The 13,585-nt window shown below is 42.8% G+C and overlaps 1 protein-coding gene across 3 annotated transcripts in view; it reads left to right on the top strand.

Moving 5' to 3' along the window:
- The first annotated feature begins 5,211 nt into the window (after window positions 1–5,211).
- Window positions 5,212–13,585, top strand: part of LOC147027928 (spermatogenesis-associated serine-rich protein 2-like) — a 66,488-nt gene continuing 58,114 nt past the window's right edge. Inside the window, exon 1 of one of the 3 annotated variants that reach the window (XM_085877765.1) lies at window positions 5,212–5,380. The gene's annotated coding sequence lies outside the window, so the exon portion shown is untranslated. Of the gene's footprint in view, window positions 5,381–11,184; window positions 11,863–13,585 lie in introns of those variants that run through there. The other 2 variants (XM_085877766.1, XM_085877764.1) reach the window with 2 other exon arrangements.

Below are 13,585 nucleotides of genomic sequence, written 5' to 3' on the forward strand. Positions count from 1 at the left end.
CCCCCAACCCCTCGCTCTGCCAAACAGCTCCTGGACTCTATTTTTGCTCCTACGAAGGTGAAGAAGTTTCTGGCAACCCTTGACTCTGATTCTTTAACTGGACTGGACAGCATCAGTTAATGTGTCCTAAAAACCTGCGCTTGCACTTTCTCCTTCTGCTCTTTTTACCCTATCATTTGCGCCAAGTCATCTTCCATCTATTTTGAAGTCAGCCAACATCAGTGCATTGCATAAAAGAGGTGCAAAAACTTATCTCCTAAACTACAGACCGATTAGCTTACTTCCAATCATCAGCAAGGTCATGGACTATATCCTCGCATTTGACATAAAATCATTCCTTTTCTCCAACAACCTCATCCCAGATCATCAATTTGGATTAAGACCTGGTCACTCTACTTTTTACATGCTGCTTCTACTCTCCTACCAAGGATGCAGGTACTCATCTCTTCTACTCTCCTACCAAGGATGCAGGTACTCAACGTCAGCCATCTCTCTCTATATATATATATATATATATATATATATATATATATATATATATATATATATATATATATATATATATATATATATTGAGCATTCGATACAGTCTGGTATCCTGCCTTGCTCCCCAAACTCTCTGCATATGGCGTCCACTCTTAGCTTGCTGACTTCCCCTATTCTTGCAGCTAAAGTGTAGCTCTAAAAGGAATCCTTTCATCTCCTCTCCCTTTTAAGGCTGGAGTGCTTCAAGGCAGTGTTCTGGGCCCCACCCTATTCCTGATCCTCTTCAGTGATCTCTCTGACTCTCTGGAAAATCCCCTTTATCTATTTCCTGATGACTCCTCCCTCTGATGTAACCGCCCTCATCCCTCAGACAGGCAGGCAGCAGCCTCTTCCATCTCTTCAAATCTTGACAAAATAATAAGCTGGTCAAACACTTGGAACGTCTCTCAGTCTTATCAAATCTCACACTCTCCCTATTTCTCTCCAAAAGGGCTGTTTGGCAAACACTACCATCGACTGTACTTTCTTAACAAATCCTCTTGAAGAAGTTGTCACTCAAACTCCTTGGTCTCTCTATCAGCCATGATCTTTCTTGGGAGAACCACATTTCTAAGTTGGCCTCCAAAGCTAGTTGCAGACTGGGCATCCTCCATCATGGAATTTCCTTTCTTGGCACATCTGAATTCTTATCCATCTACAAGGTCTTCATCCACAGTTTGATGGAGATAAATTTCATCCACAGTTTGACGGCAGGACCAAGACACTTCAACGTGGGAATCGGAGTTGTTCATTGTAATGTAATGGTGAACTCTCATTTAACTGTATCCGTTCATTCGAAATACAAGTTTCGTTTCAACAGTTACTTTGCTTTCTGTGTTCATTGTGGAGTCATCCAGAAGTCACAGACACCGTCTGACAAAGAGCCATTCAAATGATAGCCAACCTGAACGATCATTTACACTCGCGACTTCGCGATAAAAGAGGTGGATGCCCAGTCGGCGACTGGCTTTATAGGCCAGCTTAGAAATGTGTGGCTCTCCCAGGAAAGCTCATGGCAGACAGTGAGACCCATAAGCTATCCTCATCTGGATAAATGTTGTCATTTACATGGGTTGATTTCTCTGCAATCTGTTGTTCATCCCTCTTCCCACCTCTTCCCCGTTGTCTGTTACTGCATTTATTTTTAAAGTGTTTTATTCATATACATATCAATTCATTTTCATCAGGCCTCTGCGTCTGCATACTTAATTTATGAAAGTAGGCATAGCACTTTGTAAGAGCATTGTTTCACTCATGTTATCACCAATTAATTTAGTAGAAAATTCAAATGTGATTCTTTCTTGTTCTTTTGTTCGATGCAATTGGTTCATTTTTTGGTTCTCTTGAAATTGGGAGAGGATGTATTCATATAATCGAAGTGGGGTGGACTTGGCAATGTTGGCATATTGTAAGGAGTTTTGAGAGGTGTTGTTTTTTTGTTTTTTTTTTAACATTGATCTTAATGATAAGGCTTATGGTGGAGCTGGAGCATGTGCATATATCACATTCAGGAGGAAGAAATCAGTGTACAATGACATTAATTACAAGGACATTGGTAGATAATGGACAAACACATGCAGTATGGAAAGGGGATTTGAACCTTTGTTCCACACATTATGAGGCTTGGGTTTAGAATGATACACGAAACGATGATTCAGATGGAAACACGAGGCTTTGATTCATATGGAGGGCAGCAGTGACTCATCTGACTGTCAAAGCTGAAGTGCTCCGTTCCTTGTCTTTATCAACGATCTTTCTCATTCTCTGGAAAACCCTCAGTTTCATGGCCGACTCCACCCTCTGTTGGAGGAGCATCCCTCTTCCTGCAGACAGGAAGGCAGCAACTTCTTCCTTCTCTTACTTGTAAACTTTTGTAAACTTAACTGATTTATATCTCCTACCAAAGAGGCAAAATCAAGGGGTTCACTGGTTAACTCCTACAAAAGGGGCAAAATCAAGGGGTTTACCGGTTGACTCCGACCAAAGGGGGCAAAATCTGGTTTTCTGATTAACTGGGGGAATTCAGAATCAAATCATGACTAAATAACAAAAAAGACTTCCAATGTGAACAATAAATGAAAGATCAAAAATGTCCACATTAGCTTGAAGGTCGAGGTGGTGGTTTTAGAATCAGTGGTGTTGGACCTGAAGAAGGTGATGTTTGTTTTTGTATGCGTGCTTTGTGGAGGTGTCCCATGTATTCACCATGTACATGTACTGACCCTACAATGTCTTGGTGGAAGTGTCACGTGTCTTGACCATCCAAATGAGGCAGAAATGGATCTCGATTAGGGACAACATGGACATTAACCTGATACATCAACTGAATGAACAAAAACTGGAGAGCTCATAGAACACGATACTTCACGTGATGTTACTTCAATTTTAAGAAAATAATCTTTTTAACGATCGTTAAAAAGATCCAAAGGTTTAGTGCTGTTGGACTAGTCCAGAGGCAGTCCCGAACACCACAATTGTACACCATCTCATTGAACCTTTATTTAAATTGAAGGACTGCACTGAAAAACTGGAGGTTTTTGAAAGTATTATGCAACACTAGTCTTCAAATATATAATTGCATTTAAATAAACGAAAGATTGGAAATGTCAGCATTTTTCACAGTGTCGATGACACCATCCAATCCAACATATTGTTGCGAATCTGGAAGCCATGAGCACACAACATTCAGGTCCTATAGCTCAGTTATTTTGATAAGTGAATGTGGATAGATAGCTCCCTTTCCCTAATCTAATGGGTGAATAAATGTTCATGCGCTGTGAAGTTATTTTAATAGTCAGGGTTTTCACGTCAACGCCATCTTCATCAACATAACAATACTCTGCTCGCGGCATTCTCCCCGAGCTCGCCAGCAAGCACGTGCGTGTCAGCACGTACGTGGGCGGAGTTCACAAAGGCCTGACGTCTCTCTCGCAAATCCTCGGGCAGATCGGGGATGAGGTGGGCGTAAGTCGGTCAAAGGGCACAGAGCGAGCTCCAAGAGAAGCACAGCCTCTTCGGGGGGCGGGGGAATCAAGACCCCAACACGCCCCCCGACCAATCATGGAGAGGCAACGGAGTCCCCGGCGAATGAGGTGCGCGGAGGGTGAGACGCGTTCCCCCCGCCCCGACGAGGGGCGAGTAGAAATAGACGGGACAGGTGGTGTGAAAAGGGTCTTGGAGGGGCCTGCTTCGTCTTCGTCTTCTTGTGGTCGCCTGGTCTCCTGGTCGTTTTGGACCCGTGTCGCCACTCCTGGACTTGTGTCTCTGGTGGTCTTCTGGCTCTCGTCTCATCGCTGGCTCTGGGCGCGTCGCAGCGATCCCTCAGCTCGTCTCGCCGGTGTCTGGATTTGGCACGCCTCTCGCTGGTGCCCGGTTCGACTCAGCGCGAAGACCACACGAGGTGGACAGGTCCGAGGCAGAATCTGGTCTCCAGTTCTCCCTTTCCCTCCGAGCTGAAGGCCTCAATAAAGACCACTTTGGGTCAGTTTCTTTTGGGTGTGTGCATGTGTGTGTTTGTGGCACCAGTCCAATAAGTAGTAATTGTATAAGTGCTTTGCTGTACATACGTGCCTTTTATTATTCTGATAACTCTGCTTCTTACATGCCCCCCCCACACACACGCTCCATTATAAATAAATCCATGTGTTAAATGTATCGGTTCGTTTTTGTCTTTCTTTTATTGGTTTAACACGGTGCGTGTTGGTGAATTGGCCAGGCTGTTGCCACTGTGAAGGGACATTTGGACCGACCAAAGCTCGGTGACCGTCCGCTCGGGTCGCACACGGTTCGAGTACGCTGGCGTCTCGTTCCGTACAAGCATCGTCGAGGGTAAATTTCCTGGTAGTTGGACGACGTGGGTATTTAGGTAACTTGAAATTTGCAATCGACCCTACCCCACGTGGTCGATCTATTGGCGAACTTCGGTCCGATAAGGGACCCGTCGGCTCCGGAGTTATCCAGTGTGACGACCTATAAATTCCGGGTGATTGGTGGAGTCGACCCTGCAGCTCCATCTAGCGGTCGTGCTCGTCGCCGATACCCGGCCCCACAACAATGTTACATTAGCTTTTTGTGCCTGTTGTTTGTGTCCATTATGACATCATTAAACACAGAAAGTTTCCTGTTTGGAATGATTTTCAATTTTGCTTGATTGCCAGACAGGCAGATGGAGTAAACGTATTATCTCACTCCTCTCTGCGCTTGTGTGATATGGACGAATTCTGAGCCAAGGTGCGGTAAAACGAAAGACTTGTCTTAATATTCGTGTTCAAAATACTATAACATTCAATATAAATAAGTTGTTCCTCGATCATAAACTGATAACAAAGACAGACAGATGGACGTACATGAACCAGTTGTTTAAGCCTGCTTTTTTTTGCTTCACGTGTGTGGAGTAACAACGGAAATAGATGATGACTTTTTGGACATCAGCATCCAAATTAAAAAGGAACAGCTCTTGGGGACACGAATCATGCTCCCTCCTATTTATCATTTTAACAGGCTTTTGACTTGGACCCCATTCTCCAAGCATCATCACCACATTTACAGTTAAAATGAGGTGTGTAGGTGTGGTTACACTTTGTGATGTGTGTTAAGGAGAATGAATGTATGATAATCATTTTTTTTTTTTTGGAAAAAAAAACCTCCAGACAGACAGACAGAACTGAACTGATGTGGATCCAGAGCTGAGATTATGGACCTTCTGCAGCTTGGAAAGGGTTCTGAGCAGAAACTGTGGAAACATCAATGATGAACATGTCAAAGCTGATGAAATGTTGCCTTGGAAATTGAGACGCAGACCTTTTGGATGTTCACCCTTCGCCTGACCGACGGAGTAAAAGTCTCCACTCTCAAGGCGAGTGCATCAGTATATATATATATATATAAAGCTTTTATATTTGTGTTCCAGTTAATTTTCCTCGTCGATGCTGATCGATTCACTTATAAAATCACACAACGTCCCTATTTGTGCAATAATGATACTCACTGTGTTATTCATAGCAAGTTTTTTTTGAAATGAAATTTGAATTACAGTGCACTGAACGAGGTGTTCTAACCCAATAGATAATAATCGTATATTTACGAGCTCTGTGGATCATTTTTTCCATCTCATTCCCATCTAATGTCTTCTCGAGTTTGTATCCTTTGCATTGATACAATTCAGTCTGCCTTTCCTGTTGTCCATCTCGGTCAGGGTCCTTTGGATCATGCGTCATTCCTTATCATTTACATTGTCTTTCTATCATACATAATCTACGTATGGTGGGCGTGAGAAGCCAAGCAATGAGTGGATGATGAAAGAGAGGAGAATGAGGTTATATATTAAATTGTGAACATGAAAACCTGGATAGGGAAGGATTCATGGAGGTAGAAACAATCACAAGTGGAGATGGAGGATGACATGAGGCGATGTTTCACTGTTACATATTGAATTAACTGCACAAGATAAATATTTATACCTTTGCGAATATCCAAACTTTAGAGTTAATCTGAAACGCAATTCTTACCTTCAGCTTTTCGGATGTACACTGAGCATGTATACACTGTATAAACCAATGTAGTTTGAATCTCTCGAGTAAATTGCCCTCTCTCACCTGGACCCGTACGCATCACCATATCTGGTTATGTTACCGATTTCCCACAATGTGGCGCTGTTGGCTGCCCTTAACGATGGGACGGGTTGTTGTAGTCCTAATGATGATTCAGATGTCTATAAAATAAGTTATGTCCCAAAATTATTTTTTCCAGTATCCTTTGTCTCTTCCTTTTACATGGGATTGAAGGATTTAGTTCGACATAGAATTCCCAATGTCAGCCATGGATATCTGTCTGTCGTATAGGATACTAACTGAAGTACTCGGCATTGCCCGGGGAAATTCAATGAAATATGTGTTTCATTATTTCCTGCATGACAAATTGGGGAATGTTGGCCTTATGATTTCATATTAATTACCAATCTTAGGCATTGAAAAATGTACTTGGGCCACTTTTCCTTCTTTTTAGTTCTTTTTGATAATTTTATTTTTTTTAAATACAACAAATCACTACGACGTCAACATACGATCTTCACAAAACATATTGCTTGATCACTCCTGGGAAAAACCCAGGCAGTGTAACACAAAAAAAAAACATGAGGGATGAAAGGGATGGAATCTCTAAATAAGCAACCAACCAAGATAGGAATGACACCACATTACGATGCCACAATATGACATCACAATCTTCTTATGGATTACCATCACGACATCTTCTTACGGTGTTCCATCACAATCCCACAACAAAAGTAAAATGCCAAAAGATGTCGTGATGGTAATCCATAAGAGGATTGTGATGTCATATTGTGGCATCGTAATGTGGTGTCATTCTTCATTGTATTCATCACCCAGGATGTACCAAAGTTTGTTCATGACATTAGAAAAATTGGGGTGTAAGGGGGTCAGGTCAGGCCAGGTATGGGAGCATGCGCCGGATCAGCGCGTCGCTGCGTCCACTTTCCACCGGTACTCCAGGGACCTCTGTCTGGCCATCCCCCAGGCAGATGCCTGGCCCATCCCCATCTCCTTGAGATGCTGATCAACCTGCTACAACCATGAGGCATGTGGTCAGCTCATTGGCCTCCTCCACTCCCAAGGTAAGGGGGGTTGGTTGCCCCCGAAATATGTATTTGCTTTCTTCTCCGAAATTACACACACAATTCTGATGAAACTTCACCACAACCTTCATCACCCGTGATATACAAAATTTGTTCACAGCATTAAAAATAATCGAGGTCTGAGGCGGTCTTTGTGGGGGTTGCCCCCCCCCCCCAAAAAGGTATTTGCTTTCTTCTCAGAAACTACATACACAATTTTGATGAAACTTCACCACAACCTTCATCACCTGTGATGTCCCAAAGATTGTTCATGGCATTAAAAAAAATTTGGGGACTACAGGGGGTTTGCCCCCCAAAATATGTATTTACTTTCTTCTCTGAAACCACATACACATTTTTGATGAAACTTGACCACAACCTTCATCACCCGTGATGTACCGAGGTTTGTTCTTGGCATAAAAAAAATCCATCGCTATTTACTTTCTTCTCCATTATATATTTTGTGGGTCATCCATGCTGACCAGTGGTTCCCTGGTTATCTCATCCAGCCACAACCAGGTGAGCGCCCTCAGGGTATTGCCCCTATGTTTTAGGTTATTGTTGTTAATTTTTCTTGCATTGTTGGTTTGTTATCCTTGCCAGAGGAGAGGGCATTGCATTTGGGTCTGTTACTGAGCACAAGAGGGCATTGCATTTGGGTCTGTTTCTGAGCAAAAATATTTTTTTTCACATATTGATCGCCTCCGTTTGTTTGCGTGTTTGTTTGTTTGTTTGTGTGTTTGTTTGTGTGTTTGTTTGTCTGTCCGCCCACCTCCGGCCCAAATCGCTCAACCGATCATTATGAAATGTCCGAGATTAATGTCACCGACCCTGCGACGGTCTCGCATCGAAGTTTCGTAAAATTTGGTCGACCAAAAAGGTCTACATAGGCCAATAGGCCAATTTGAGCTAAATTTTCTAAAATCCTCAAATTTCATCCAGTTGACTTTAAATTTGAAGAGCATTTGCATGTCAGGTCACTGAATTCAAGCACCGATTAATTTTGAGATAAACATCGGCAAAAGGTCAAAATAAGCCAAAAGACTAATTTTGTGCCTAATTTTCTAAATCTTACATTTTCATCTGATTCAGTTGAAATTTGAAAAGGATTTACACATCAGGTTATTGAATTCAACCACCTATTATTTTTGTGGTCACCATAGGTGAATAGTTCAACATAGACCAAAAGATCAACATAGACCAAATTTCTAAAATCCTCAATTTTAACGCGATTAAGTTGAAATTTGAAGAGCATTTTCATGTCAGGTCGCTGAATTCAACTACCAATTAATTTTAAGATCAAAAGGTCAACACAGGGGTAATTTCTAAAATTGATAGATAGGGCTAAAAACTAAAGATGTCACTATATCTCAAAAAGTTGTGGATGAGTTGAATAGGTGACAAGAACAAGAGGACTGGATTTTGGTTCAGATACAGCCCATCAGTGGGATACAAAACGTGAACTGTTCCACCTGGCAGAGGTATGCGCTCTACCAAGTGCTATTCTACTTTGTGCTGTTCTGCCAAGTTTTCACTCCATGAGTGATTTTTCATTTGTTTGTCTGTCTGTTTGTATGTTTGTTTATCTGCACAGAACTTGTGTTTTTTTCCGCAACCACTTGTTGGATGGAGACAAAATTTTCACCATAGGAACTCGTGTGGAATGTTTTAATGACAGTTATGACATCATAGGTTACATGGTGTGGCAGCCATATTGGAAAAACGAAAAACTTGAGACCTCTGGACCTCTGTATCTCTGAAAAGTCATCAAGGAAACATTTGAAACAGCACATCTCAAGTACCCCTCATGGGGAATGAGTGTGATTTTTATATCGTCATTGGTGCCTTCATTATGACGTCATAATTGCATATGCAGAACGCTACATCTGATCAGTATGATAATTTTTGAGGGTCATCTCAGGATAAAATGGTCCACAGAAAAAAATGATGATGTCATCTGTCAGGTGATTCAGTATATACATATATATATATATATATATATATATATATATATATATATATATATATATATATGTATATTTTAAACCTTCAAAAATCATCTTCTCTGAAGTGGCTGAACAGATTGAGGTGAAACTTCACACGTATGACCGCCTATCCATGAGGAACAAAAGGTTCACACATGTGATGTCATCGGTCACATGGTTTGGCAGCCATATTGGATTTACCCTAAAACCTATAAAAAAAACTTCTCCAGAACGGCTGGACAGATCAAGGGAAACTTCACACAAACATTCCCCAAGCCTTGGGTATAAAAGTTTGTTCAGGAATACTTGATAGGTCACATTGTTTGGCAGCCATATTAGATTGAAGAAAAAAATTAAATGTTTTCTCTGGAACAGCTGAATCAAATGATGTGAAACTTCACAATTGTGATCTAGTAGTGATTGGGGAATACATGTTTGAAATTTCAACTTGATCAGACTGGTCTGGCAGCCAGATTTGTTAAATTTTTTTTGATCTGGGTTCTGTTTTTTTTTCATTTTTAAAAAAAATAAGGCTCACTTGGCTGTCCTGGATGGGGTTAGGGGTAAAGGAGTAGCAGCTGAAATGTGAATCCTATCCAGGTTCCTCCTGATGACTTGATCTCTTGCTTTTTTCTTGTTTGGGAGTCCTTCTGATAACTCCAATGCAGGACTGTACCTATTTGGTCTTCCATTTGATTTGAGTTGAATTTATTTTGATCCCATTCTGAGTTCAATTGAATAATAATAATAAAAAACCGTCATGGATCAGGGTCAGGTGTCCAATAAAAGCGGGGTTGTATCAAAGCGGGATGTCTTGGTACCCGGTCATCACTGCCAGCAGTTAGAAAGTGGCAGTTCTAATTATTTCTCTTGTTAATTACATAACACAACAGTACACAAATGCCGCACAAAATATGTCACACAAAACTACACAAACACCACACAAAACAAGTCCTGGCGAGGGTCTGCAATCTTCGATTGCTCTTTTTCTTGTTTTTCTTCTATTGTTGTTTAGTTTTTTGTTGTTGTTTAGCTTGTCATGCGTTATTGTTTAGTTTTTTTGTGTTGTTGTTTCGTTTGCATCAGGACAGTAAGGTCACCCTGCCCGTTGGGGAAATAGCAGACAGTCAGTCCCCCACGAGGTACTTGCTTTTTAAATCGATTCTCCAGCTTAGCAGAGTGGAGATAACTTATCTCAACCATTTTTAATGCATTTACCATCAGGAGTGGTCGTAAAGGGACTGACATTCCTTCGATACTCTCTCCACTGTGTCGAGATTGGATCACTTTTTGTAAAATGATCTTTAATACAGTCATGGACTCTTTTAACAATGATTGACCGATAGACCTGTACAATGTATGTTCTCGTTATCAATGGTGTTTGACCGTCACTGTTAATTTATTTTTTTTTGCACACAAGGTCGAGGCTCATGGAAGAGCTCGAGCAAAATGGAAAGGGGGAAACACCAACAGCAGAGTAGAAAGAGGTGAGAGAGATCAAGGAGAGGGGGAGAAGGACATGTGGGGTGAACAAGCTGCAAACAAATTGAAACACAGCAAACAGAGGAAGGGGAAAGTGGGGATGAAACAGAAAAGGAACAAAAGAACGGACAAACTCGGAAACGGGGAGAGTTGAGGGAGCGGGGGGGGGGAAATCACAATAACCTGTTGAAGGGTTAGGGTGCATTGGGAATGGAGGTCATTTGGTGTCGAAGAGACCATGAGTATGGTTTATAGGGGTATATAATATGATCATGATTCATGAGAATCTGATTGCGAGTTATTTCAATTATTTTCTCTAATTTAATTTTTATTTTGCTTTTCCCGTTTCTAATTAACTGAATTTCTCTGTCCGTCCCCGTGCGAACGTAAAACATATCGCGCACGGCTCCCCATGGAATCGTTCCGACCAAAGATGATAAAGCGCCGTCACGGAGGAAGATGGACCATGAACGGCCGTGCTCATTGGCGCCGGGTGGTCACGTGCCGTTGATCATCTCTTTTTCCCACACATGACGTCATCACCGCGTCATTTCTCTGTTTGATCCGCCCATTCACACGCTGTGCGCGAGTGAGTTCTGGCTGCCTGTACGTGTGTGAGTGTCTGGGTGCCTGTGTGACGTGTTTGTATGTGCGCGAGTGATTGCGATCGTGAGTGTGTGTGTGTGTGTGTGTGTGTGTATACGAGTGTATGAGTGTTGCGCTTTTATTTTTGTAAACCAGTACATTTGCAGGGCTAACCTCGTTGTGTATCACTTTGTGTAAGTATACGTGGATATTCAGTACTTTCGAGTGCGCTTGTGTGTGTGTGCCTGTACGTGTGTGTGTTTACTTGTGCGAGTGTGTGATTACGTGTGTGAGTGTGTGCCTGTACGTGTGTGTGTGTGAGTGTGTGTGCGTGCGTGCGTGTGTGTGAGTGTGTGCCTGTACGTGTGAGTGTGCGTGTGCGTGTGCGTGTGTGTGTGTGTGCGTGTGTGTGAGTGAGTGTGCGTATGAGTGAGTGAGTGTGAGTGTGCGTGTGTGTGAGTGAGTGTGTGTGTGTGTGCGCGTGTGTGTGAGTGAGTGTGCGAGTGTGTGTTTGAGTGTGCGTGTGTGTGTGAGTGAGTGTGTGCCTGTGCAAGTGTGTGATTACGTGTGTGAGTGCGAGTGTGCAAGTCCCATTGGAGTATAAGTGTCGGAACCAACGAGACCCTGCAAGCCTTGTGGATCAGCATAATTAAGGTGGGTATAAATATCGTGGTTGTAACAAGTCGGATTGGTGGTGGAAAGGTGGTCGTGGTGGTCATGGTAATCGTGGTGGTCATGGTGATCGTGGTGGTCATGGTGATCGTGGTGGTTGTGCCTCTGAGGCAGTAATCATTTGACGCGATGGACGGTCGACTGGTTAAGAGTACGTGTGTGTGTGTGTGTGTGTGTGTGTGTGTGTGTGTGTGTGTGTTTGTTTGTTTGTTTGTTTGTTTGTGTGTGTGTGTGTGTGTGTGTGTTTGTTTGTTTGTTTGTGTGTGTGTGTGTGTTTGTTTGTTTGTTTGTGTGTGTGTGTGTGTTTGTTTGTTTGTTTGTTTGTTTGTGTGTGTGTGTGTGTGTTTGTTTGTTTGTGTGTGTGTGTGTGTGTGTGTGTGTGTGTGTGTGTGTGTGTGTGTGTGTGTGTGTGTGTGTGTGTGTGTGTGTGTGTGTGTGTGTGTGTGTGTGTGTGTGTGTGTGTGTGTGTGTGTGTGTGTGTGTGCGCGCGCGCAGACATGTGATAGATAGTGCTTTGTGACTCACAGTTGAAGTTTTCATGGCACAGTTATCTCCGCTTGTTGGCATTCTGCTTCACAATGTAATCATATCTGTTCTTCCCTCTCAAAGGAATTTCAGCACAAAAGGAGGCCACGAGGTCCATCAGAGCCTGGGAAATCGTTCCCAGCTTGTGTTTGTTTGTGTTCTATTTCATTAAATTCTGAGCATCAAGCAAGGCAGCGGCACGTATACACGTTTTTTGTCTTTGCTACGTGACTCTGCCTGGAATCAAACCACCGACCTCACAACTTCAGAGAAGACGTTCGAACCATGACGCCACTGAGCCTAGTTTTTTGGGGGTTTTAAAAAAACAACAACTTTATATTCTACGCCTACCTACATTTTAGTGAACATGACCGTCTCCTCCCCGAGCAGTGTCCATTCATTCTGAACATTCTGGAACGTTTATATTTGAAACTTGATTTCCGTTTGATTACATTCCTTTTTTGAAGAACTTGGTTTTTAGAACAGTTTGACCGACTGTATATTTCTTTGCAAGATCGATGCTGATGGAGGAGCAAGGTGACAGGATATTAACAGGCAGCAGAGGGTGGGGGGGGGCACAGTGGGACAACAGTTAGACACAACAAGCAAAGGAATGAACAAACAGGAAAAGAGAGAGAGAGAGAGAGAGAGAGAGAGAGAGAGAGACAGAGAGAGAGAGAGAGAGAGAGAGAGAGAGAGAGAGAGAGAGAGAGAGAGAGAGAGCGAGAGAGAGAGAGAGCGAGAGAGAGAGAGAGAGACAGACAGACAGACAGACAGACAGACAGACAGACAGACAGACAGACACAGACCGAGAGACAGAGAGAGAGAGAGACAGAGAGACAGACAGAGAGACAGAGACAGAGAGAGAGAGAGAGAGAGAGAGAGAGAGAGAGAGAGACAGAGAGACAGAGAGAGAGAGAGAGAGACAGAGAGAGAGAGAGAGACAGAGAGAGAGAGAGACAGAGAGAGAGAGAGACAGAGAGAGAGAGAGACAGAGAGAGAGAGAGAGAGAGAGAGAGAGAGAGAGAGAGAGAGAGAGACAGAGAGAGAGAGAGAGACAGAGAGAGAGAGAGAGAGAGAGAGAGAGAGAGAGAGAGAGAGAGAGAGAGAGAGCGAGAGAGAGCGAGAGAGATCGAGAGAGATCGAGAGGCATCGAGAGAGAGAGAGAGAGAGACAGAGA

The sequence above is a fragment of the Eptatretus burgeri genome, chromosome 4 (assembly GCF_056783735.1).
Source record: "Eptatretus burgeri isolate ZD-2024b chromosome 4, Ebu_testis_v1, whole genome shotgun sequence".
NCBI classification, from domain to species: Eukaryota; Metazoa; Chordata; class Myxini; order Myxiniformes; family Myxinidae; genus Eptatretus; species Eptatretus burgeri.